The sequence below is a fragment of the Eumetopias jubatus genome, unplaced genomic scaffold (assembly GCF_037043125.1).
Source record: "Eumetopias jubatus isolate StellerSeaLion01/CBP00866 unplaced genomic scaffold, mEumJub1_p1.0 scaffold_3, whole genome shotgun sequence".
In the NCBI taxonomy this organism is placed as follows: Eukaryota; Metazoa; Chordata; class Mammalia; order Carnivora; family Otariidae; genus Eumetopias; species Eumetopias jubatus.
In genome coordinates, this window is record NW_028274809.1 from 157,670,526 (window position 1) to 157,698,272 (window position 27,747).

Sequence of the window (27,747 nt, forward strand, 5' to 3'; positions counted from 1 at the left end):
GGAGTCATCCACAAGCTTTTGTTCCTAACACTGGGGGTATTAGAAACTGGAGCAATGTAAATGGCTCAACACAACACAGAAATAATGTCCAATGTCACTAGTGAACAAAGGAATGAAAATTAAAAAAATAAATAAATAAATAATTGAAGATATCTTTTTTTAATTATGAAGCTAGATTTTGAAGGATAAGTGGACAAGAGAAGGAACCTGGAAAATAGTACTGCATATTTTAAGAACTGCCAAGAAGTAACATTCACCTTTTGTCATTTTTGCACATGAAGTTACAAAGTAAATGATTGCATGCTAATGACTGTTAGCTGCCTCCAATGTTAATTATCTTTTTTCTTTCACAATAGTAAAATTTTTTACTCAGCATATGGGTATTTAGAAGAAAGACTACATTTCCCAGTGGCTTAGCCACAGAGTTGCTGGTCAATCTGATGAGGCAGAATATTATGTGGCAACTCCTGGCAAACTCCTTGTCAAAGACAAATTAAAAGAAAGAACAAAATTAAACAGTGAAGATTTTATTCAAGACTGTTGCAATAGGGAAGAGATATTGAACTCAACTCCATAAAAACAAAAGGCAGGAGGTTTTTAAACAATGGAGAAAGCAGTGGAAAGTAGTAGAGGACAGGACTTTATTGGGAGCAGGTTGATCTTTGGGATATGTTGAGCACATTGAGTTGTTCCTGAGTTTGCCAATGTTTTTCTCTGTGATTAGACCATCTGTGTTTCCTAACTGGTGCTCATCAAATTAAACTCCCATAGAAACTGAGAAATAGGAGCACTATCTTTCTTGATCGCATTTGAAAGGAATGGCTCCAGGTCCCTGAGAAAGACATTTCTAGGTTGTAAAACTGGCTAGAGGCTGGGAGATTTATATACATTTCAAAGGAGCAGAGGAAGAATTTGCAATTAGAAGTTTCTAAAGTAATTGTTCTAACAAAAGAGAGATTAGGGATTTACAGTCAGGAAAACATCTGTCTAAATTTTAATCAAGCTGAGATTAACATTAAGGCAGTCTTGATTATTCTCTAACAAAACCAAAAATATATGTGACCTTTGTCCTCTATTAATTTCTTCTTCCATCCTGATGTCTGGAATGTAGATTATTCTTTGGACTAAGATGATATGGGCTACAGTTTAGGGATAGCAGAGTAATGAACTAAAGAGATCCTAGGTCTGTGAGGACTTTGTGGGGCAGAGTGCTCTATCAGCCCTGGACAGCACACTTCTAAATATTTTGGGTTTCAACCATTGGGGGGATTTGGGTGTCTTTCTCTCAACCGAACATAATCTAGTTTATTGCTTGTTTGTTGAATTGCAATTCATCCAAACGAATTCCAAAATAGCTTCTCTGACCTTCACCAACGATATGTGTTCGTGAAGGTCAGAGAATCAAGAACCAGAGTTGGGATCTTGGGCCCAACAATAACCATAGAAAGATGAGAAATTAGGTCAGACCCAAAAGTCAAAGGCACAGGCAAGCCTCTGCTGGAGCTGTAACTGGAACTGAAGGGAGACAGCCCTAAGAGAGAGTAGTTCTGTGGACCTCCCCAACAAAAGGGAGGCCCTGCTTATATAGAGAAAGTTCCTGCTCAAGTTCCCACCCTGGTCCAATATGCTAATAAGGGAAAGGAAAATAATGCCTCCTCCTAATTGGTTGGACAAGCCTCCTCCTGCCTGGTCAGAAGGGCCTCCTCCTGATTGGGTGATACTGGCAGGCAACTTAGGTAACTCACTAGTGCTTTGGAGCCAGGGTCCTCAAGTTTGTGGAGCTTCTCTTTTAAGCCTGGCTTGTTATATATTGGGTCACATTCTGGTTTTGCTCTGTAGGAGAATCAGTATAACGATAGCAGCCAACAGAAAGTGCCCCAAGTACAAAATGTTTTTCACTTGGGGCTTGTTCCCATGGTCCCTAACTGTCAATATGACCTCCTTTTTATCTCAGAGTTCCTACATTTATTTACTCTCTATTCTCATTTATTATGTTTTATGTGCAAGTATTTCACTTTCCTAGCTTAATTCAAAGGTAATCTCATTTTGTACACCCCTTAAAGGATAACATGGTAACTACCACATAATTTACCCTCAAGTAATACTTATTTGAACAATTATATATTAATAATATCTGTATTTAAAAAATTGTACAAAATTTCTAATACATGGTTTTTGTATGAGTTTGGGAATATAGCAGAGAACATGGAGGTTTGTGAATATGTAATTGTCTTTGCAACATATTATTCTAAAAAGTGAAACCAAATATAGAATCTAGCATTGGAGAATGGAGGACAGTATCTGTTGCTAATTGGTTTGATTACTAAGTGATTTAGAATAATATTAAAGTAGAAGGCAAAAAATGATACAAGAGAATTTTTCATACTTTAGAAATCTTTGAAGTTTTTAGCTCAACTTCTCTGGCCCCCTTTCTTCAAATAAAACTTTAGTTCGGAATATAGAGAACCTCAAGTTTAAAAATAATTGCCTTCCAAGCTAAAGCAAATAGAAAATTTTCTCATTTTTATTATAGGTATTTTACTGAGACCTTTAAAACCAATATAAATAATGTCAAAGCTCAGTGAAGAAATGTGGTGCATAATAAATATTAAACAACAAGGTAATAATGACTGATTTTTTCATTGAGGGCACCTTTTAAATTTTTGATTCATACAAACTATTAACTTGAAACCTTAATAGAGTATTGATTATATATAAGGGCTCTAAATAACAATAAAGAGATCCTCACAATGAAAAACATCACATGAGAGAGTTTCTAATTAAAGTTGTAATTTATTATTATAAAATAAATGTTACGGCTGTAATTTATGATCAGTATACCCGAATAACTAACTCTGTGATCGATAAGTATTGACTAATAGAACTGAGTTGTTTGCAATTTTTTCCAAGCATGCAAATCAGGACACATTTGTAAACACCAAAAACGTCTCTCTTTAAGCAGTGCATTCTGTTAGCAAAAGTAAAGTAAATATACAATAAAAAGCCAGTTTAATCATTGGTTTTATTTTATATGGAATCAAATTAAATTTAAACTGTGATGTACATTTGCATATCCAAGAGTCAATTTGTGTATTCAAATAAGTTTTAGAGGAGTAGAATGGGGAAAATATGTTTGAAAAGTGATGTCTCAAGATAGAAAGCACATTTTAAACACACTCTTGGCTGGGAATGAAAAAAACAGCCATTTCCTACTGCTAGATAATGATCAAAGTTAACGATCAACTTTATGTTCAGTCCTAGTATGGAGTCTATTCCTAGTATGGAATTTTTTCAATTGTAAATGAGAACAAAGACTATTCTAATTATATTCATATCCCTAATTTTATCCACAAATACTTATTGAGTAATCCCTATGTGCTGAGCGCTGTTCTGATGTGTTTTGGATGCTATGTTTATCAATGTCTTAAAAAAGAGCTCAGGCCTGAATTAAAAGTGGGAGAATAGTGGGACCAGTGCTATCTTTGGCCCCTCACAGACGAGATTGTAAAAATTAGGGCCATTGTGTGAACTTCATCTGTTATTTAACTTTGATATGTCTCTGTGTCCTCTTCTGCAACATCAGGATAATAATAATTTTCCAGGTTGTTGTAAGGGCTAAATGAGATGATATGCAAAGTACTGGTATATGTGACAACTCAACAGATGGCAGCTACCAATAATTAAATAATGATTAAGTAATAATTACAAGCCATCATGAGCCTTGATAAATATATTATTGGTGGTTGAGATTTCAAGTGAGCAAAATATGTGGAGACCCACCTTGAATGGTTCTTTCCTCGTTTTAATACAGAGCATGAGGGGTGCCTGGGTGGCTCAGCTGGTTAAGCATCTGACTCTTGACCTCAGCCCAGGTCTTGACCTTAGGGTTGTGAGTTCAAGCCCTGCATTGGGCTCCACATCTAGCATGTAGCTTAAAAACATAAAAATAAAAATAAATACAGAACATGAGCCATATCCAACGTTTATAAAAAAATGTATGGGTGTTTGTATTTTCTGATCAGATTCCATTTGATAGCATATGGGCACTAACACTGATAATCCCGTGTAATTGCCTCATATGCAGGCAGTCATCATATTTGATGGGCACCCTTTTTGCTTCCAGAGTGGATCACTGTATGAGCTTGGTTCTACCACTACTACAAATGATAACTACAGAACAATTGTTCTACTTTTGATAAATGATTTTTTTTTCAACCAACAGTGCCAACTACTGGAATTCTTAGGAGAGGAAGAGCTGTGTGGTGGTCTGTGGCTATATTAAAGAGAATATCACTTTGCATTAAACTGTATTCTATTAGACAATAATCTGAATCTTGCCACCTGTACCTTAAAATTTTAGAACTTTCAGTGTATCAATTCTCTTTATTTTCCATTATAGCCCCCAATATGAAATTGTATGATTTTCTAATTCACTGTTTAACTTGCCTGTCTGACTTCTCAAGTGATATTTATGATTATTGGCCTTTTATCTTCTAATTTTATCAATTGTATATGTTGAGTGGCTCTATTCCTTGAATAGGTATTCTCAAAGTGGCATCAAATAAAGTCTCAATTCTTCGCTAACAAAATTATCGAAACCACATTGCCCTACTTCAGACAAGTGTTACCTATTATCCTATTAAATTCTGAAACAATATGTATATATTTTGTCAGCATTTTTCGAAGACTGCTACAGAGAACATTATACCGACAAGATACTCAATAAGAACGCAAAATCACTGAAGGTAGGAGGTTTTATCTGTTTTATTCATTGCTATCTAGAACAGTGTCTGGAAGACATTGAAAAAAGTTTTGCTGAGTGAGTGAATGAATGAATGACAAAAAAGGAAAATTACTGAGGAAATACTGAATACTCTATCCTAGTCTTAGAGATTTATAGTACATATTAGTATATTAAAGACACCAAGGTATCTTGCATCAAATGAAACTGTTAATCTAGGGGCGCCTGGGTGGCTCAGTCAGTTAAGTGGCTGACTCTTGATCTCAGCTCAGGTCGTGATCTGAGGGTCCTGGGATCAAGCAGCATTGGGCTCCGAGCTCAATGGAAGTCTGCTTGAGATTCTTTCTCCCTCTCCCTCTGCCCGTTCCCTTGCTCACGCTTTTTCTCTTGTGCTCTCTCTCTCTAAAAAAAATAAATCTTAAAAAAACCTGCTAATCTAAATGTTTATACTCAATATCCCATAGAAACCTTTCAGCACCTGTAAAAATCAATTGAAGTATATGCTCCTGTGAATATATTTTGGAAAGCTAAATTATTCACACAATTCAATTTACATAAGGTCATCAAATTGACTAAAGGAGGTTTTAAAAATACTATTAATATTGGTTTTTTTTCTCATTTAGAATGTCAAATTTCAATCTTAATGTAGACACATTCAATAGTGATATTTTCTCATCCTGACAAATCAACATTTTAGATGGATGAAATGATTTACATCTCCCTCACTATTTTCCTGTCATCCTTACTTTAAACTGACACGCTAGTCTGATTTTCTTCCTTTCTAATACCAAATTACTTATCCAGAATTAATTGCCTGATTATTTCCTTTTCGAGAAACGCTGTTTCTGTTTCTACAAAGAGATCGACGTTCATTTAGAATTCAGATTGTTAAAGACTTCTCTGCTTGGTACCCTCTGAAGAGCTAATAACAGGCACAGGACTCTCTTTTCTGAAACACCATTTAAAGAGCAGTTCCTGGCTCCTAGTTCCCATGCTGTTCTTTTTTCTGATTTCTAAAAACCTAACTGGAAATGTTATACACAAATTGACATTGGCTGGCTACTCTGTTAGGCATTATAATGGACTGAAAAAGAGAAGCACGCTTTCTAATTCAACTGTTTCCATCTAGGGAAAAAAAAGGAGATTCATTGATCCTATAGAGACAAACATCAAGTACTCAGAAAATCCAATTCACTTAAAAAATTAAGGCTGTACTGTTTGTCAGTCAAATCTTCATTTTATTCTGAGAGAAGACCTAATATTGTGCAGCTACTTTGCAGGCACTTTAGTGAAAATATTGGTATATTGGCAAATTAAATAATTTAAATAAGTTTTTCTACTGTCTGTTTTTTTCACTTGATTTCTTATTTAAAATTGTAATGAAGTAATAAGCTAGAAGTACAGGTTTTACTGCAACTATTCATACAAAGATTTCAAAGTCAATCAAAACATTTTTTAAATAAAAAATATTTTCATCAATAATTTCCTCCTATGTCAAAAGTTCAAGTTCATTGGTTATGTGGGCTGCTGTATAAGTAGGATGGTTAAAAGAATTAAGACTTGGATATGAACAGATTTACCTGCTTACTGACTATATGATCTTGGTCAATATAGTTAACTTTTCAAGCCTTGTTTTGCTTACCTAAATGGGAACATTAAAATCTTACTGGCCAAACAAATAGATTATGATAATTTAACTTGCATCTTTTTTTTTTTAAAAACAAGATCTTATGATAGAACTTCTATTCTATAGTGTTCTATAAATTTTGGAATAAAATGGGTTTTTAAATTATAATATTTTAATAGCAAGCTAATGTAATAAAATAACACTAACCAATTTATTTGTCTTTAGCATTAAATCATATCCTTCATGAATCTATTAAGCATTATTTATTTTTTTAAAGGAGTAGTTTTGGGGCACCTGGGAGGCTCGGTCAGTTAAGTATCAGGCTCTTGAATTTGGCTCAGGTCATGATCTTGGGGTTGTGGGATCGAGCCCCGTGTTGGGCTCAGTGCTGGGTGTGGAGTCTGCTTGGGATTCTCTCTCCCTCTCCCTCTGCCCCTTTCCACGCCTCTGTTCCCCACCTCCCTGCTTATGCTCTCTCTCTTTCTCTCTCTCTCTCTAAAAAAAAAATAAAATAAAGGAGTAAAGTTTTGATATTAAAAGATTTGATTATTTTGAGGAGAGCTCAATATGAATTCTATATCATACATAAGAGAAAAATATGTATGAAAATACATATACAATACAAATACATATATGAATTTATTTGAACAAATAAAAGTTCAGAGGCACCCTTATTCTTATTGGACACTTACCACATCTTAAGCATTATTTCTACAAAATATGATGTATGAAATACTAGCAAGAAAAGGGTGTTATACCAATATTTTCTATCACCCAACACACAATGTACATCTTCACCAATTGTACATCCATTGCTGCATCTTAGTATAGAAGCCAATGTACCGTAATGTCATTAAGATAATTCACTAAAAAAGTTTCAGTTTGAACTCACTTACCTGAAATATTATCCTCATTTGAAAATTTAGGTAACTAAATTTCTTCTTACAATATCTACATATTGAACGCACAATGTCAAAATGCTAGACATAGGTAATTTTTCAAAACCAGAAATATTTATATATAGATATATCAACACCTTGCTTTTAGAAACCTTGTTTTTGTGCTGCATATTTTTAATTCAACGTCTTTCAGTTAGTAAGATGTCATTGGTAATAAAACTACTGATAAATCTGGATAACTTTTTGAAATGTGTTAAAATATTGGGTAATTATAGAGATTAGAAATTATAATTTCAAAAGAGTCTAATATTTTCACACATCTTGCTTCATATCTTTCATGAATTGTTTTATGCTATAATTCATCAAAGGACAGTTTTAATTATTATATTGTATGTATGTTAACATATAGTTGTCAAGGCTTTGAGACCTTTGGGAAATACATCTCCCTATGCAATGCACTAACAAAAAGTTCAGGCCTAGTGTGTCACTCAAAAGGGAGCGAATGCTACTGCTTTCTTCATCATGGGAAAACTTCCAGTTTTCCTTTGACAAAAACTGAAAAGACTGAGCTAGGGATATTTTTCTTTTCTCTGAAAACAATAATATTTTAATGCTATTAATAAAAATAAAATAAAAATAATATTTTCCTTCTAAAATAATACTGATATTTCTATGAATACCTTTAATTATATAATTATATTTTATAAGATAAATTATATTTATATTAAATATCTTTAATTACAAAGAGATGTATAGGTACTTAGTTATTAATCAAAAATGTATTTTTTCATTCAGTCAACTAACATGAATGTGGTATGTATAGATGCAGATTTATATATTCAAGTTATATATATGTATATATATGATAGTATTCCACACACACATATATATATATACGTACATATTTTATATATACATATATACACACACATTTATATATAGGATTATATACAAGTTTATATAGGTTTATACATATATATGTACACATACATACAAGTTTATTTAACATGAATTGTCCTGAGTATAAATATACAAAAATTATTGGGGAAATTATTTTTGCTAGTTTTTTTCATTAGTTATTATAATATAAACACATATGCATGTGTATGTATAATTTATATATGTACACACACACACACACACATATATTTATACCATTAACCATTTTTTCTCTTCTATGTAATGCTGGTAAAATAAACGGACATTTATTTGAATATCAAAATTATGCTATTTTATACCATAGAGTATATATTACATGTATTATTCAGTAGTTGAAACTTCATTTTGATATTTAAACATTTGGGAAAAACTTATGGACATCTGGTAAGGAAGTTATATTGCATACATAGATTAAAAATACAATTAGTAACAAAACGACCATGCAGACTGATTTACCTGCCAACCACCACGATTTCTCTGTTTCAATATACTGGATCTCAAGTTTTCAGATCACTTAATTTTCAGCTTAGCAAACATTAAGATTGCTTGCAACCATTCTGGTGAGGTGTTATGCACTGTACTGACATGAGGTTAATCTGGAGAGGACATGTTGGGATGAAAGCATTAATTTAACCTGTGACTACCAACTGCATCCACTCCCAATTCAAACTAGGTATTTGAACCTTTTCAAATTTAAGGGGTTGGAAAGCATCTTTGTACAGTCATGACTAAGCTTTCTTGTCAAAACTTTGACAAAAACTTTATCCTAGGGCACCTGGGTGGCTCAGTCGGTTAAGCGACTGCCTTCGGCTCAGGTCATGATCCCAGGGTCCTGGGATCGAGTCCCACATCGGGCTCCCGGCTCAGCGGGGAGCCTGCTTCTCCCTCTGACCTTCTCCCCTCTCATGCTGTTTCTCTCTCGCTCGCTCTCTAATAAATAAATAAAATCTTTACAAAAAAATAAAAAAAAAACTTTATCCTAATTTAACAATGAAGTTAGGAATTCTGTGACATGGCAATAATTGTCGAGAGCAATTCGAGAAAAAGGCTTTAACTGATTATAGAATGAGCATACACACACAAACACACACGGCGTTTTCTAACATTATGTAACAGATCGTTTAGTCTTTTGAAAATGTATATTAAATTACCATACTCTTCCCCCGCTACAAACACCTCCATGGCTCTTTATTTATTAAGATAAAGAAAGCCAGTTATCCCTAAACGAATGCAAAGTTCATATTATATACCACCACCTGCTCTTATCTCTCTGTTTGCTCTGGACCATGAACAGGCTGTGCTTCCTTCATGGGGCATTGCACATGCCATTCTTTTTCCTTGGAGTGTCCTTCCTTCCTTGTTCTTCTAGGTAAATTACATTCATTCTCCATTAAGCAGCATCAGTACCTTCAGAGAACCTTCTCTTATCTCTATAACTGTCAAATTCTATTAGTAGCTCTTTCCATAGTTGCAGTTTTCTGTCTACTTGTATGATTATATATTTTTTCAGCTAGATTGTGAATATGTTTATTATATCATTAGAGCTTAATAATACTTTAAATGAATTTTAGGATAAATGAATGAAGGGGCACCTGGGTGGCTCAGTCAGTGAAACATCCAACTCTTGATCTCAGCTCAGATCTCGATCTCGGGGTCATGAGTTCAAGCCCTGCATTGGACTCCATGTGGAGCCTACTTAAAATAAATAGATAGGTAGGTAAGTAGGTAGGTAGATAGATAGATAAAATAATATAGAAAATTAAGACATCTTAGAGCCTCAAAAATTTTTCCTGGAAAATTTTTAAGTTTATATTTTTTTCCCTATAGTCAAAATTTTATTTACAGGAGATTGTAGATTGGTTAGTTGTTAGAAATCTATTTGAAAAAGTCAAAAATGGGGCACCTGGGTGGCTCAGTTGTTAAGCATCTGCCTTGGGCTCAGGTCATTATCCCAGAGTCCTGGGATCGAGCCCCGCATCTGGCTCCCTGCTCCGTGGGAAGCCTGCTTCTCCCTCTCCATTCCCTCTGCTGTGTTTCCTCTCTCGCTGTGTCTCTCTCTGTCAAATAAATAAATAAAATCTTTTTAAAAAATTAAAAAAAGAAAAGGTCAAAAATTAAAATAATTGCTTTATTTTTTGTCCCATAAATAGTAAGTCATAAAATCTTTGTAGGTTTTCTCTTAAAGAAGGACCTGAAAATTTGAAAGCAAGGGCAGGGAAAAGGGAGTGGAAGCTCAAGAATATACTACTGAGAACAAACTCTGTACAGCTAACTTCATTTATGACAAGTGGGTAGAAAGAACAAACCAGCCTTCTTCAATTTGTTTCTCAGTCTTTGCTTTTGGATTAAGAAGTGTACATCAGCCAGTTCCTGAGGTAGCATTTAATGGGGAATAAGAATTCCTAGTAGCCCCTGAAGATCTTATATTTATCCCACTGGTAGGAGAGACAGCACTACATTTTAAACTTTCAGGAGTTTCTGCTCCTGTAATAGATACTTGAGTTGTCTTCTTTCCCCCTTCAGTCCATGCTCTGAGAGGTGACAGAATGGGTGATACTGGGAGAGGAAAGATTCAAACCAGCAAGTGTCTGCTGCTCTGCCTGAGTTTTCCATGAGCATCCATACTCTGCTGATCCATTTCTACAATCCATTCCTCCATGCTCCTCGCTTAGAGATTGTGTTGCTGCATGTCACTTGCATGATTTGTCGCTTGTTTGTTTAATTCCTGAAGTCCATCCCCATTGCTATTCTTCTGGCTCAATATTATTATTCCAATGTGCCTTGATGAATTCTGCATTGTCGACTCAGCAATTTGTGCCAGGATGTCCTTTCTTTGTATTAATGCCTTTTTGTTCTAAGCTATTGCCCATCTCCCAGTACTGGGGGCTCTTCTGAGAAATTGGGGATTCTGGCCTGCTGAGTGTTTGAATGGGAAATGCAGAGGGGCTTGAGAGGTTAACAAAAGGAGACTGGGCTTTGTTCTCCAGATCTTCTCCCCCTGAGAGACCCTCCACCACTGAGTATGAAGAGGTAACTCTCTTTGTTTGCATTCTGATTGTCTGCACCAGTAGGTAAGGTCTTCTTTTCTCAGTTTTGTTCCTTGTCAATCATTTCCATAATTGGAGGAATTTGTGGAGCAGGAGGAGTTTGAACAGTCCTTAATACATCCTGCAAGGGAGAGAATTCTGAGTTGATCTTCTGCCTTGGTGGTGTTATTTGAGCTCAAATACCTGTGCTGGAAGATTGTTGGCCAGATTCACACTATCTGGGGAGGCTGGTAACGGAGATAGTTTAACAGACAAGTTTTCCTGTGGGAACTCAACCACTTCTCCCTTTCTGAACATCAATGGCAAAGAGACATTAACATTTATAGCAGGGCCCTCTGATTTATCTATAAGTTTCCTACTCATGGATCCCCTTTCTGATGCCTGACTTTCTTTGTTGCTGTTTATCAAAGGACAGTTCTTCATGGCCTGTGTGAGTGATATAAGTTGCTCATCTGTTGTGACCATGTACTGCTGAAGTCTTGCCTGGGTAGCAGTATTTTCTTCTCTAGGAAGAATTTCTGCTGTAAGCGCATCAGTGAGCTCTCGATGATCACCTAACACTTGTTCCAGTTACTGCGTCATCTCTACTTTATGCACCTGGAGCTCACTTTCTTCAAGGTACCAAACCAGACAATAGAGAGAGCTCACCAGCGATAGAGTGAAACCTGTAAGACTGACTACTCTGTAGTCCCTTGGTCGCACATCCTGTCCACCATTCATACTCTTCCATTTAGTGTTCCACTTCATGTATCATGGGTTTGAGGGCATCTAGCCGATTTATTGCTATTTGGCAAGTCTGTGGAGGCTGTACAACTGCTAACGTGGTTTTGTTGTGCTTGAAAAGAGCATGCAAATCCAGTTTTCCTTTCACTTTATTTAACAACTGTTTTTGCTTCCTTGAGTTTAACACTTATCCCACAAGATAGCCTGAGTCTAGAGTCTCAGTAGAGTCTGCAGATTGAAGCCTGGTGTGGATTCTCCTGATAGCATTGGTAGCATTGAGAGCCAGCTTTTTATTCCCCTCATGGAGGGGGCAGATGATGGAGTTCCTGGAAGGGTTGTTATTTGTGACTGTGTTGCTATTTTCTGCTGAATATCAGTCCACGGTTTATTAATTAACCAGAATTATCTTCCTTTAGTTGATGGAGAAACATGTCTGCATTCCTATTTGAGAGTTTAGAGCTAGCCAATTCATTCTCGCTTTCTTCTGACTGGCTGTTAACAGTTCCTTCTTCTTCATCATTTATTTCATTAAGAGCCTGAGGCTCCATGACAGATTCACTAATAATGGTCTTGGTGACAGGGTCTTGATTTACCACAATGAGACCTTGAGAAGAATTAGGAGACATTGTTACATTCAGAAACCCTGTGCACCTATGAGAATCTCAGTTGATTCTAGTATAAGCATAATGCCAGACAGTAGTTCTTCCTGTATTTCTCTGGGTTGTCTTTTTCTTTTTCTTTTGTCCTGTACATTTCAGATATTCATAGGAAAGGAATTACAGAACATTCCACTCCTTGGACACATTTCAGGATCATAAAAATTCCCCTCATCTTACTGAAAATTTGCTTACATTCTAGAATAATAATAAAATTAGACACACCTTCCCCTGAGAGACATTTGATTAGATTTCAGTGTAACAAACCAAGAGATCTTACCCTCCTCAGATCATAAGACACTTTGCCATTTTAGATTAAAATAAAGTCTTTTTCTCCCATAGGGCTAATGGGGTGGCATACCAGCTGCCCAATATAAGCACTTAGAGTTATAATTTTAGAGCACCTCTCCTGTGATATGAATCCACTTCATACCCAAATAATAACCGATTCTCACTGTGAGCAATTGGCTGATTGTGTCCTTCCAAAATTTGTTTGTTGAAGTCCTAACATCAATGTGATTGTATTAGGAAGCAGAGCCTCTGGGGGTGATTAGGTCACGAGGGTGGAGCCCTTGTTAATAGAATTAGTGCCCTATAAAGAGGCCTCAGAGAACTCCCTCCCCACTTTGATCATGTGAAGACACAGCAAGAAGATACCTGTCTATGAACAAGGAAGTGGGCTCTTACCAGAAGCCAAGTCTGCTGGTGCCTTGATCTTGGACTTCTCAGGCTCCAGAACTGTAACACTGTGTGTTCCAGTGAGGATTGGGCCTCAAAGAACTGGCACTGAGATCCTGTCCAGGCTGGTGTTCTTGGTGCAAGTAATGCATGGCTTATTTCTCTGCAGTATGGTACTTCTGTCAGGATATACATGCAATTACATAGACTAACTTGTTTACTTGCAAGTAAGGTAAAGTCTCAGACCCTTCACACTTTCTGACATAACATATATTACATAAAATATTCTACACAAACAAACATTAAGTACCTGTTTCTCAAAAAAGAATAACATCAGTCTCGATAATATCCTTAGTATTTAGATATTTTTTCCTCAAGATCTTGGTGTCTATGGCTTTTGGTTTATGATACTATTCAAAAAACAAGCAAGCATCATTGGCTGTTTTAAAAATCAACAAACTGTAATGAAGTTGAAAGAGCATAAGCTACTGCATGTATATAATAATCGTGTATATATGCAATGACTTCTGCCACGTATTTGGGGAGCCCATAGGTGGCTCCAGTAGGTGGAGCACTCTTAACCACTTCTGGTTAGGCATTGCCCCATTGGAATTGATTTTTGCTTAAATAAGTCATAAAATGTTTAATATACCTCAGTTTATCTCTTAACCATACAAACCCTTCATTGTATCCCTCGGTTTAATAAAAAAGGCATTTCTGCTGTGGGTTTGATTGTCTCCATCATCTGCATATCAGCTCTAACTTTTTCTCACTTTGAAAATACAACTTCCTCAGTAGGCAGGGGAACAGGTTTGCCGTTCCAAGCAATAAATATTTCATTAAGAAGTGTCAAGATCTTTTTGAACAGGTAGAGAAAGTCTTATAGAACTCTACTTTCAAAATTGCTATTATCTTCTACAAAGGGGCAGATGTTGTCTGAGCATAGGAAGAATATCAAAATAATAATGCCTATTTTAAAAGTATTATTCTGTGTTTATAAAGCCAAGGGGATATTATCACTTGAGACATCCAAGCAGAAATAGTATAGCTATCATCATTTAAGATGATAGACTATATAACTTCTAAGGTTTCTTTCTACTCTAAGAACATAATTTGTAATTGTGTCAGATAATAATGCTTTCTGTTGCATCCATTCTGAAATTGTGCACAACACTGATTTCAAAGTATGGTTCTCCTTCAGTTCTCCCTATCTCAGTGAATGGTGCCAATATCCATTAAGTTTCACCAGCTTAGAAACCCAGGCATCACTCATTTTACCTCTCCCCTATAAATAGAATCCATCACTAAGCCCTTTGATGGATGCTCCAGTTTATTCACGTCTGTTTCATCTTCACCATCACTAACCTCATGCAAGGTATAATCATCTCTTACCTAAACTATTGAATTACTTCTGTCTGAACTATAAACAGAACTCAAACCTTAAGGTCACAATGTAAGAAAATGCATATTTAAAGCGCTTATGCTAATCTTAGGAAAATAAACATGCTATAAATTCACATTTCTTTTAGTACATATATACTTAAACCATCTTGTGTCCAATCCTCATAATGTAATCTAAATAGTGCCCTCTAATATATCCTAATCCAAGCCATCATTCTTTCTTTTTTTCTTTTTTTTTTTTTTTTTTGTTCTCGATCTGGGCACTGGGGAAGAAAGAAGTTTTGGGAAGGAAGCAAAACTTTTTATGTGACTTGTTACCAAAAGTCCAAAATCTTCATATACCTTAAAATTAATGTGAGTCTTCTGTTCTTCGCAGTGGCTTACTTGCATTAACAAATTACTAATGACTTTAGGCAACTGCAATTTCATAAATTTTATTAGGAAAAAAGTCCTCCGGATGTGCTTAAGCACTATCTTTTTGTATTAGTTCTTAAAAGGGCATATGCTATAAAAGTTCATCCTGAAATATCAAAAGTGACCATGAAATTTGCCATGCCAGTACTTAATCCATCCCAGAAGTGATATGCTCTTGTCAGGTTAAAATGATAATAGTACATATCCTCCTTTGGTCTCCTTAGTAAATGACACTATTGAGGATATGATTGTCCGGTGATGTCAAAGTCGCTGAGGCAGCGAAATGAACTTTATCACCCATATCTAATAGAGAGGGTCACTGAACTGTATTAAAATTAAACCTGCATTTTATTTCCTGGAATAGACAGAATATGAGCAGAAACTGAGCTCCAGTATTTCCAGTTTTGGAAAAAAAATAGCTCTCTACTATTTCAAAAAGTTTTGGAGGGCAAGTAAACTTCAGATAGAATTTTTTTTTTTAAGTAATGAATCAAATTTGTTATTGCTGGGAACTCTCGTAAACACTCAATTGTACCTATGCAATGAGCTCAAAGTACACATAGAGCTTTGCAATTTCTTCCCCATCCTGGATTTCTTTTTAGTTAGTCAAACTCCCCAGGTTGAAGATTTCCTCTCAAACACTTTTATGTAGTTAAGTGTGGCCCTTTAACTAAATCTTGGCTAATAAGGTAAAGGCAGAAGTGCTGTCTATATGTCAGGTGCTTGGAATTTCAATGGCTCCCATGAGTGCTTTCTTGTTATTATCTGTCTTTTCCTGGTTCATGCTGCTTTTAAACAGATGTGGTGACAAAGTGCTAAAGACCCGCATTCCCCAAATGGAAAACCAATAAAGCCTAAGTACATGGACAATGGAATGGAAGAAGGCTGGGTATCTGGGGACTTTATGACACAGAGCTGCCATACCTGGCTTGCATAACTTCAGACTTTATATAAAATACAAATACACTCCCATCATCTCCAGTTCATGACACTTTGATTTTGGTGCTCCCACTAAAATCTAATCCCGATAGACAGAGTGATATTTCATGGGAATAAAGGTGTTCAGGTCAATAAACCTTTAGAAACTTCTAGGACAATTAACAGGGATGTGATGTTTTTATTGTATTTTACAAAAGTATTCATCCGCATTAGACAAGAAAAAAAATTAATAGGGATCCTTATCACAGATAATTTGAGACTGCTCAGGCAACACTTACTATGTTTATGTGTGTATATGTGTGTGTAATTATTATTTCCATTCATGAATAAATATCTAATGGAGGACAGGCTTTATCTGAAGAGCTTAAAATTGTTCAGCAGGTATGAAGTCACTCTGTGTCTGCTCTCAGTTTCTATTGGCCCTGAATGGTAATCAGGAACCCCCTTTGGCTACTCTTGGAATTATATTTCCTGCACCAAACATGTTCCAAAACCTAGATAGGAGAAGAGTCCCAAGTATCTGTGTGAGTCTTGAGACTCTAATAGAAATAGTAAGGGTGTTTTGTGCTAAAATCTTGGTCCTGGGATCATCAAAGTTCACGATGTGAGTGTATAATCATAGGTCCAATTGTGGAGAAATATCTACCACCGAACAAGTTAATTTTGGTCAAGAAAAAGGTCAATAGAAATGACAGTTCTTGAATAACCCAAATGGATAGAGTTCAAGGTAAAAAACAAGTGAAATGTAATCGCTGAAGGGCAGAGAGAGGAGGGTGGGGGAAGTGAGGGCCAGGAGGGAAAGAGGGAGAAAGAAAGGACAGGAAGGAGAGAGAGAAAGAAGCCGGAATGAAAACTGTTATTTTTCTATAGCTTTTACAGGTGTATGGTGGTGATGTGACTTCACACAGGAAGTAGTTTAAATAGGGCAATGGTTAATTTATTAAATTATTGTATCATACCATAGCAAAAAAGGAAATTAAACTTAAATACAATAGTCACCATTCTTCTACAAAAAATATTACCCTCCCCCCAAATAGCCTTTACAAAAAAGAAAAGAAAAGCAGGTGATGCATGCTTCACAAACAACAGAATATTCTTATTCCTTGTTTTCATGATTTTCCAGGCACTGTGCAATTCATTTCAACTTTGTTCTTTTATTTATTGCTCAATTTTGTTTTTTTCTTATTTGCTATTGAAGATTGCTGTATGAAGTCTACCAAATATACAACTTAATGGGTACTCCAGCCTCTGGTTTTACTGACGACTATGAACAATACAGACCAAAAAAAAGAGAGAGAGAGAGAGACAGCTTAATTATTGCCTACTGCCACTTAAAGATAAACCATGGCTCAGTTATTAGGGGGAATTTGATGTCTTTCTTGAACAATCAGATATGGAGAGAATGTAATGCTTGAGGGTAAATAACATTTAATTAAGAGGTATAAATATAATTAAATTACAATTCTCAAAACAAGTAAAACAGTGATGTTTCTCAAATAACCAGAAACAGTGGTGATATATTGTACCTGAGATATATCCATATTTATTTCTATATTTATATCTATACATAAATATTTATTTAAAAGATTTCATTTATTTATTTGAGAGAGGAGAACAAGTGGGAGGTAGGGGCAGAGGTAGAGGGAAAAGCAGACTCCCTGCCGAGCAGGGAGCCAATGGGGGCCTGATCCCATGACCCCAAGATCATGACTGAGCCGAAGGCAGTCACTTAACTGACTGAGCCAGCCAGGTGCCCCATACCTGATATTTTTAAAAGGAGTGAAGAGAAATAAAATTTGGTTAAAAATTAAATAAATAATATAATGGCAATTATTGAATGTGTCTAATACAGGTAATGACCAATCATTATTATGTACTTATTTTCTTTCAGGTATTGTATTAAATCATATTAAATAAAGAGTAATAACCCCATTTCACAGATAGAAGCTTACTCCTATTTTATATGGCTCTCAAGTGCGGGTGCCCAGGGTCCTGGGATGGAGCCCCGTGTCAGGCTCCCTGCTCGGTGGGGAGTCTGCTTCTCCCTCTCCCTCTGCCTCTCCTCCTTGCTCGTGCTCTCTCTCTCTCTAAAATAAATAAATAAAATTAAGAAAAAAATGTTTATATGGCTGTCAAATGAGTAAGTCTATGTTAGAACAGGGGAAAAAAAGGAAGGAAAATAAAGCAAAACTATATAGTAAATAGTAAATAATAAAATAATAATAAAACAGCAACAATAACAAGAAAAAATATCTTAAAGAACTGGAAATGAAAATGTAGAGAAGGAAAAGCTTTCTCTTGATCCTCTAGGGTCCCTGGCTGGATCTGAAAATTAAATTGGTGAAGACGGATTCAGAGGAGAAAAGCATACAAATTTATTTAATATATAAGTTTTACATGACATGGGAGTCTTCCTAAAGAAATGAAAACCCAAAGAAACACTTAGACCTATGTACTTTTATGCTAGGTTTGATGAAGAGTAGACAGCTCTGAAGGAATATGATAGGTTGAGGAGTATGAGACTGAACTTATTGAGATTCTTCATGGTGGTCTTTGTCTTCAAATTTAAGGATATTCCTTTCCTCTGGGTATGGGGAAGGCACCTCTCACTTGCGGATTTTATGACCTGTTTCAGAAGGACAAGGGGCTGGGAGAGAAGGTCAGAGTGATCTTCCTGCATCTGCCATTTTCTCAAATTCCTTCAGCTTAAAATATTCAATGTGCGAGGGTGCCATATTTTGGGGTGATGTGTAATGAACCCCTTCAAAAATTATATTTATGCTAGTGTTATGTAGATATTTACTACTGGAAGATGTAACATTGGATTTTTTTTTTTTTTAACAAATACAGCTATAATGTTGGCAGGCATTAACACTTCAACCACTCTCAGGCAGTTACTATACCTTTTTATAAAAGAACTTTAGGAATCTGAGGGGATTATCAGAGTTTCCTAATAAACATCATACAACTAATTTATATTTTAACAAACTGAAAATATTAATGACAGTCTGCACCACTGTAAATACCAACATGGCAATTGTAACAGGGCTCTCAAGCTTGCTATCCCTTTTGAAGAGCACTCCAAGAAACATCAGGATGACATCAGAAATAAAAAAAGAATTTAGAAAACCTATGGTATTCAAAAAGAGAAAATTTCGAAAATAAAACTCTATCTAGTCTGTCAACATTATAGCTGTTTCCAAAAGACTGCTGTTGGAGTTTAAAATACAAGAGCTCATTTAATGCCTAATAATTTAAGGCAATCATCTTGACTTTTTCATCTTTTTTTTTCTCTACTGTATTAAAATAAGAGATTTGAATAAAGGAAATCTTATTGTGAGTTCAATATAGGAAGGAGGACTGTAAAGGAATGAATTTAATTTGCTTGTTAATTAGTAATTAAGAAAATGTTAGAAGTGGGTTTTCACTGCTCAAAGTCTATGTGTTTAAATTTTGTGAATTAACTAAAATATTTTAAAGACAATGCCCACCCTTGCAAGAAAAAAAAAAAAAATCTATCAGACCTGTGGACTATCCCTCACAGATAGGATATGAGGTTTGATGCTTATGATCCTGTGTTCGCCCACTGGTGTAGTAGTAGTTCTGGTTTTCTAATACTGTCTGTAAAGGTACTGCATCTCCGCCTCTGGACGCTTAACTTAACTATTCCAGTTCACCTTTCGTCCACGCTACACAGGAGGCTTAGGATTATTTCTGAATTGTTCAACATTGAATCATATTAATATTGAATAAATAAGGGATGAATGATTGGAATTTATCTGAACCCTATCTTCCTGGAAAGCTTGTCGAGAGACCCTCCCCTCCCCTCCTGTGTTCTGAGAAATGGCTAACTGCGAAAGTGTGACTTTTCTGGCATATTCCAAGAAATAAACACCTCCAGCCTTCAGATAGGACTCACTGTCATCCTTCTTCATTCGTTTCCATGACAATGAACCCTACTTTTTCCTCCCTAGTCTTTTAAAACATCTTCATTAAAGAACATTCTTTCTATTACAACAACCTGAATTTAAAATCATCTATGTAATTCGGTCTTTCATAAGAATTTTTGATTGATAAAGTGAATAAAATGTGGTAAATGGACAATAGGAAGAGTTTGGGTATGACAGGAATAGATAATTTTTTATATTTATAACTGTATTTTAATTTTTGAAAATTTTCTTTTTTCTCTTTGAATTAGAAAATTTTTCCTTTTTTCACTGGCCCTACTACAAACAGGATTGCTTTCATGATGTATGAAATTACTTGATGATCTAGTTATTTAGTTTATTTTTTTTAAAGGTTTTTTGTTGTTTTTTCTGATTCAGGGCTAGTGCTAATGTTAACCTGGGTTTTGTTAATAGGTGTACATTTCTCAGAAAAAATAAATAAACTTTATGAAAAATGTATTCATATAGTTGCTTCTCTTAAAATGGCTGTCTAGTAGTAAACAATCTTTTGATTTTCTCTGTAAACGTTTACCAATAATAGTGTTATCACAATTAAAGGGGCCTTTTTCTTTTTCCTTTTATTTAGAGAGGGAGAGAGAGAGAGATGGAGTGGTCAGAGGGAGAGAAAGAATCTTAAACAGGCTTAATGCCCAGCATGGAGCCCAACACGGGGCTCAATCTCACAACCCTGAGATCATGACCTGAGCCCAAATCCAGAGGTGGACTCTTAACCAACTGAGCCACCCAAGCACTCTCATGGGGGGCCTTTTATTTGTTTTGTTTTCTTTATTAACCTTTATCAAGGATTTGCCAAGGCGTAGGCATTGGACTAAGTGGTTTAAATAATTTTCACAGTCCTCTCAGTATACTTAGAGTGAAGAAAGTCAGGAACAAAGAAGTTAGGTAATTTGCCCTACTCACATAACTGGAAAAAGAGCCTAGACTGAGCCCAGACACAGCCTAGACCCAGCCTAGACACAGCCCGTGTGATCCAAACCCAAAATACAAACTGTTAACCACTAAAAATACTTCCAGAGTGTTTAAGGGAATGTTCTGTATATTATCGAATTTACTACAAATACAAGAGAAAAAAAATACATATCTGAATTAAACTAATAAAATGGAAGTTCATTCAGTAATTCCTGCTATTTGGATTCTTATCCATAATTTATAGTTCCAAAGAAAGAAAAGTCGATTGATAAATACATATAATGATTCTTTTTCTTGAGGCCTTACACAAGAGAGAAAGGTACCCTAAAATTTTCCAAATTAAAGCTACTTAGCATTGTTAACATAGGAATTCAAGATTAATAGGTTTGCATTTCCTAAGGATTCATCAGAAACCAGTGTGAGATTTATTTCTGAGCCTCTGAAGAAAGGATCAGCAGAAATACCCTCCTCCTACTAGATTTAGCAGTGTTAGGTATGCAGGGGGACAAGTGGGAAGTGGTTAGAGAAAGAACATAATTGCTTTCTACATCTCACTTCAAGACGACTTCAGATCCCTCCTCCTGACTTTTTTATCATTACAAATACGACTTTCTTGCATAAATCTTTCTTCATCTCCCAGAGCAATTTGATATTCCCTCATCGACTTCTTTTACGTCTGGTACTTAAATCTATCATAGCACTTATTCAGGGTATTATTTGCTTATAAGTGGCCTTTCTTCTCACGGTGCTGGATATAAAGGACATTTGTTGTTTAAAATTATGCCTCCAATGCCAGTTTGGATTCCTGGCATTATAGAAAGTTTTTAGTGAATATTTGACAGATGAATATATGGCATTATGAACATATTACATTTAACTTATCTTTACCCTGTAAATTAGAGAATTGTTTACTCATTTTAAACTAGATCTGTAATTTCTATATGCTTGCATAATTCAAGTCAATTGAAGAATTGAGATTTTTCTGAAAATTCTTGGTTGTTTCGATTGGTGTTCTGTTTAAATTAATAGCAGCAGAATATATGAATATATTTAGTCCAAAAAGTTTTTCAACCACTAAAATAATGCCTTTTATGACCATAGCTCTGATTAATTCTGATTGTGAATGTAGGTCTAGGGATGTGATATATTTTCTTAAAGAAATGTACTTCTATACCCTAAACCATTTGATAAGCAACAAATGCATAGAATACTAGACTAGGCATCAAAACATAAACATTTTGTTGACTGGTTAATCTGCTTCTCTGTTCCTACTCTTCTGGAGAGTAAGTAGATGCTCTTGATTTCCTAGGATTTAGAAAAATTAATGTAATGCATTGTATGTTAAAATAAGACACCTTTTTGACTCTGAAAACACCTTTACTTTCTTTTACTGCACTCCTTGGTATTACTTCACTAGTTCAGTTCAATAGTCAAGCTTTTAGTCTCCATGGTTACTTTTGCAAATGTAATTTGGTGGGAAGATCAGAGTAAAAATCAATCAAGGCAGTGCTTGGACATGCAATTTAGCTATTCTCCCTAATGTGTACATTTCATAGCCAGTTTCCTACAGTTCTTTAGGAATTCTCTTAATTTTTTACTTGACATCAAACCAGCTTTAATATAATTCCCCTTTACAAACATCTAAATTAAAAATAAATTCCATGTAAGCATCTTCTATACCAGTTAAAATCTAAATATGCCATTTGTATCAGCCAATTATTGTACATTATTTATATCTGGGAATAAAAGTGAGGGAAAGGACCAGGTTTTGGACATTTAAAAAAATATAAGCATTTAAGTATATATTATTTTTAAAGGACTTCAATATTTTTGTGTATGGGCATGAAGGATAAAGGATATGATAATTGTGAATTTCCAGACAGTCATATCTTAACTTTCTGAATTATTACTAAGAGAAATAAATTTATTTATATTTATGTTGACGTAACTAGCAAAGGTGATTGGTCCTAAGATAGGGAAAAATGCAGTAGAATAGAAATACATTTATGTTACACAAAGATATTAAATTATAATGAGTATAATATTATCTATATAGAATAAGAACACTGTACTTTTTTTACTGTAAGTAATCTAGGATCCATAAATTAGGTAATTTGAGCCAATGTGAGCAAATATTTATTTTCTTATTAGTATTATTTAATAAAATGAATTTTTATAGCTGTATTATGGAATTCTATTCCTAGTTCTATGATGGATAGAGTATAATTCTGAAGAAACTATTATTTTGAATATTGAGATAAAAATGAATTAGTAATACATATGAAAGTATTTCATAAACATGAACAATATTTTTGGTTTTGAGTGAATGTGCTTTGTATTCAAAAAATACTATTAGTGGTTGTTTTCTTCACAGAATAAATATCAACTTTTTAAAAATAATTATGTCAACGAATAATATTTTCCTATTGAACTTTCAAAGTCTTGGTAATTTAGTTATAAATCTATGAAATAGTAACAATCCTTTTTAAGGGAGCCCTTGATTAATATGTGTTTATATACATTTAAGCATATAAATCCCCTTAAATAATCAGTCCCATTTTCAGCTTATTTAAATTCCCTCCAACACTTTAATCAACATTCATAAATATAATAATGCTTGTGTTTTAAGTTTGTGAAATATTTGTCCTTAGACAGAAAGCTTTGAAAACATTAGTGAATTCTAATAAATGTATTAAAATAATAAAGTCAGTGATTTAATTTTTAAAATTCAAATGTTTATAAACTTTGTCACATTTTCTTTTACCCTTCCACATAAAATTTAAAATCTAAAATCAATATTACTTCCTAAATCTTAATATTACTTACTAGGATCTTAAGTCAATTATGATGAATTCCTAACACATCAAAATCTATAAATACTATTAAATTAGTTAAATAAGGAGTCCATTAGACTGAGATGGCCTACATAAGCAAATCAAAATATAAGCCTGTTAATGGCTCTAAGTTATGAAATCAGAGGGCTAAGAACAACAAAGTTGTTCTCAGTCAACAAAGCTTTAAGCTATAGCCAATCAAGTAATTTCCTTCACTTCTGCACCTTTATGTAAGTCTTTACCCTGACTCCTTTAGGTGGAGTGCTTTTAACCACTTTTGGTTTGGCCCTGCCACACTGGAATCTATTTTTGTTCAGTTAACTCTTAAAATGTTTAACATGGCTCATTTTATCTTTTAACAATACAAAACTTTTAATTTTATCTCTCAGTTTAATGCAAAAGGCATTGCTGCTGTGGGTTTGATTTTCTCCATCACCAATATAAGAATTCTAAGTCTCATTTTGAAAATACTAGTTCCTCAGTAGGCAGAAGAACAGGTTTGCCCTTCTAATAAGCAAACTGGGGATTAGTTCCCAAGCAAACTAAAATTACCATCTCAAGAGAATTGAGGTCAGTAAGAATCACTCTGATTATAAGCCAGAAATTTGGCTACATGAAGCCAGGGACTACTTTCCTCTCCAGTCTCAGTAAGACTGAAACAGATTATAAAATAATGGGTATAATATAAACATATGATCTACTTTCTCTTGGATCTTCCTTTGTAAAAATTGCAGCTTATCATAACTGGAACTCTCTGCTTATCATATACCCCATTTCACCTAGCTCACTACTATTTCTCTGCTGGGCTTTGGGAGTAATCCAATAAGTAGCATCCTTTCTCATCTAGTTTCTGAACCAGTTAAAAAATTAGACCAAGGGAAAGCAGTTGAGAACTAAAACATTACTGTTATTCCTGATAAAGTTTATACTGGAGTACATGGATTAAATATGAGGGTGCACAAACAATGAATCATGGAACACTACATCAAAAACTAATGATGTAATGTATGGTGATTAACATAACAATAAAAAATATGAGAGCTGAGCAGGATTGCTGACTCCCTACTTGATGCCTTCATTGAGAAAACCAGAGAGGGAAATAGTGTTTGCAGAGAAATAATTACTTACATTGGTGTTTCTCAAAGTTTAACAAGTCACATTAGATACTTTGTTAAAAAGTAGGATCCTATTTAGCAGCTCTGGGTGGATCCCAGATTTAGTATTTCTAAAAAGCTCCTAGGTAATAGTAAAGTTGGTTGTTCAGGGACTCTTATCTGATTAGTAAGGACCTAGACCAGGTGTCAGCAAACTTTTTCTGTAAAGGTGCACAGAGTAAATATTTTAAGCTTTGTGATTATATGGTCTGTCTTGCAACTAACTCTGCTGGTGTAGCTAGAAAGCAGCCACAGTAAATAGCAGAGGAGGCATGGCTGTGTTTCAATAACCCTTTCTCTATAGACACTGGAATTTGTGTTTTACATAATTTTCATGTGTCATGAAATATTATTATTCTGATTTTTTTTTCAATCACTTAAAGACACACAAACAGTGGGCTGCATTTGGCCTATGGCCCTTAGTTTGCAGACCCCAACATAGATCATTGCCTCACCCTGACCGCAGAGAAAAAAAAAAAAAGAGAAAAAGGACAAATCTGAAGTTAGACAGAAAAACAACTAGAGAAAAAAATACACTAATATCAATTTTAAGGACAAATAATAAATGCAACTGAAGAGATTTAATTCTCTCTGTTTGAAATAAGGGAAGAGATTTTTCCTCCCCTTCTTTTTCAAGAACATTTACTTTAGAAAACTTGTAATTCTGAGTACTTTCTCCTCTCTTTGAATTATATGTAAATATAATTTTCAAAAACTAGATAGACCTTTGTCAACTTTGTGACATAGGAATGTTTTTTCTCAAGGACCTGGTGTAGCCAGCATGCAGGGATACAGGAGTACCTCGCTCCAGACCAGGTTCAGCCAACCAGTCACCGCTGGCAAAATCCAAAGGTGGAAAAAGGAGTGGTGGTGAAAAAAGAAAGGAATTTATTTCATCGAGGCCAACACCAGGAAGACAGGGGACTAACGTCTCAAGGACGGCCTCCAAAATGCTGAAAATACTTCCAGGTCTGTATAAGGAAACTGTGAGGCAGAAGTGGGTGGAAACATACAGATAGGCAGTAAGAGTCAAATTGATCTTTGTCTTGGAGTCGGTCACAGGAAGGGTCTTGCTGGCTCAGGGCCAGCTTCCTTGGGAGGATAGTTTCGGATTCCATCACGGGATGCTTTTCCCTCAGCATCTTCTGTCTGAACCAAGAGACAAGCTGAAAAGAGGAACCCAACTAGAAAGTTTGAAATCAAAATGGAGGCAGCTGAAGAGTGAAGGCCTCCTTCACTGAGAGCCATCTCTTCGAAATGTAATCATCAGGGAAGATAGCAGCCCTGTCTCGACTTCCTGAAGGAAGGTAGGAGCATAACTTTGGTGGGATCCTTGCTCCAAGTTGCAAAATTACTTGCTGTCATAAAGCTTGAGAAATGTTACCCACCCCCAGTGATAAAGCTAATTAACACAGATGCTCATCCCAATTGCCCAGTAAAATTAGGATGAACTATTTATGACAAGCGGTTCTATTTAGTCCTCTTACTTGAGAACTACTTGCTGTTTATCTTGAAAATATTCATCCCAATTGCCCAGTAAAATTAGGATGAACTATTTATGACAAGTGGTTCTATTTAGTCCTCTTACTTGAGAACTAGTTGCTGTTTATCTTGAAAATATGTGGTAATTGAGGCAAGGGAAACCAAAGCAAAAATAAACTATTGGGACTTCATCAAAACGAAAAGCTTCTGCACAGCAAAGGAAATAATCAACAAAACTAAAAGGCAGTCTACGGAATGTGAGAAAATATTTGCAAATGACATCAAATAAAGGATTAGTATCCAAAATATATAAAGAACTTCTAAAACTCAACGCCCAAAAAACAAGTAATCCAATTAAAAATGGGCGGAAGACATGAACAGAGATTTCTCCAAAGATCTACAGATGGTTAACAGACACATGAAAAGATGCTTGACATCACTCATCATCAGGGAAATACAAGTGAAAACCACAATGAGATATCACTCATACCTGTCAGAATGGCTAAAATCAACAACACAAGAAACAACAGGTGTTGGTGAGGATGTGGAGAAAAAGGAAGCCTCTTGCACTGTTGGTGGGAATGAAAACTGGTACAGCCACTCTGGAAAACAATATGGAGATTCCTCAAAAAGTTAAAAATAGAACCACCCTATGACCCAGCAACTGCACTCCTGGGTATTTACCGAAAGAATATGAAACGCTAATTCAAAGGGATAATATGCACCCCTGTGTTTATAGCAGCAGTTTTTACAGTAGCTAAATTACAGAAGCAGCCCAAGTGTCCATTGATTGATGAATGGATAAAGAGATGTGGTATATATATAATGGAATATTATTCAGACATAAAAAAAAACGAAATCTTTCCATTTGCAATGACATGGGTGGAGCTAGAGAATATAATGCCAAGCAAGATAAGTCAGACAGAGAAAGACAAATATCATATGATTTCACTCATATGCAGAATTTAAGAAACAAAACAACTGAGGAAAGGGGAGAAAAGAGAGAGAGAGAAAGAGAGAGAAAGATCAAGAAACAGACAATTATAGAGAACAAACTAATGGTTGCCAGAGGGGAGGAAGTAGAGGAGTACCGGAAGAGGGTGAGGGAATGTGTTAAATAGAGGATTTAGGAGTGCAGTTGTCATGATGAGCACGGGGGTGATGTATGGAAGTGTTGAGTCACTATATTGTACACCTAGAGCTAATATAACACTGTATGTTAACTAACTGAAATAAAAAAAAATTACTGCAGATGGATTAAAAAACAAATACCTAAATATAAAAGTAAATGATTATAAGGAAAGAGAAAAGAAAATATATGGTAATGGATTATATT

At 35.1% G+C, this 27,747-nt stretch overlaps 1 pseudogene; it reads right to left on the reverse strand.

Moving 5' to 3' along the window:
- Nucleotides 1-10,484: 10,484 nt before the first annotated feature.
- On the reverse strand, nt 10,485-26,177 carry LOC114210024 (spindle and centriole-associated protein 1 pseudogene; annotated as a pseudogene).
- Nucleotides 26,178-27,747: the final 1,570 nt, after the last annotated feature.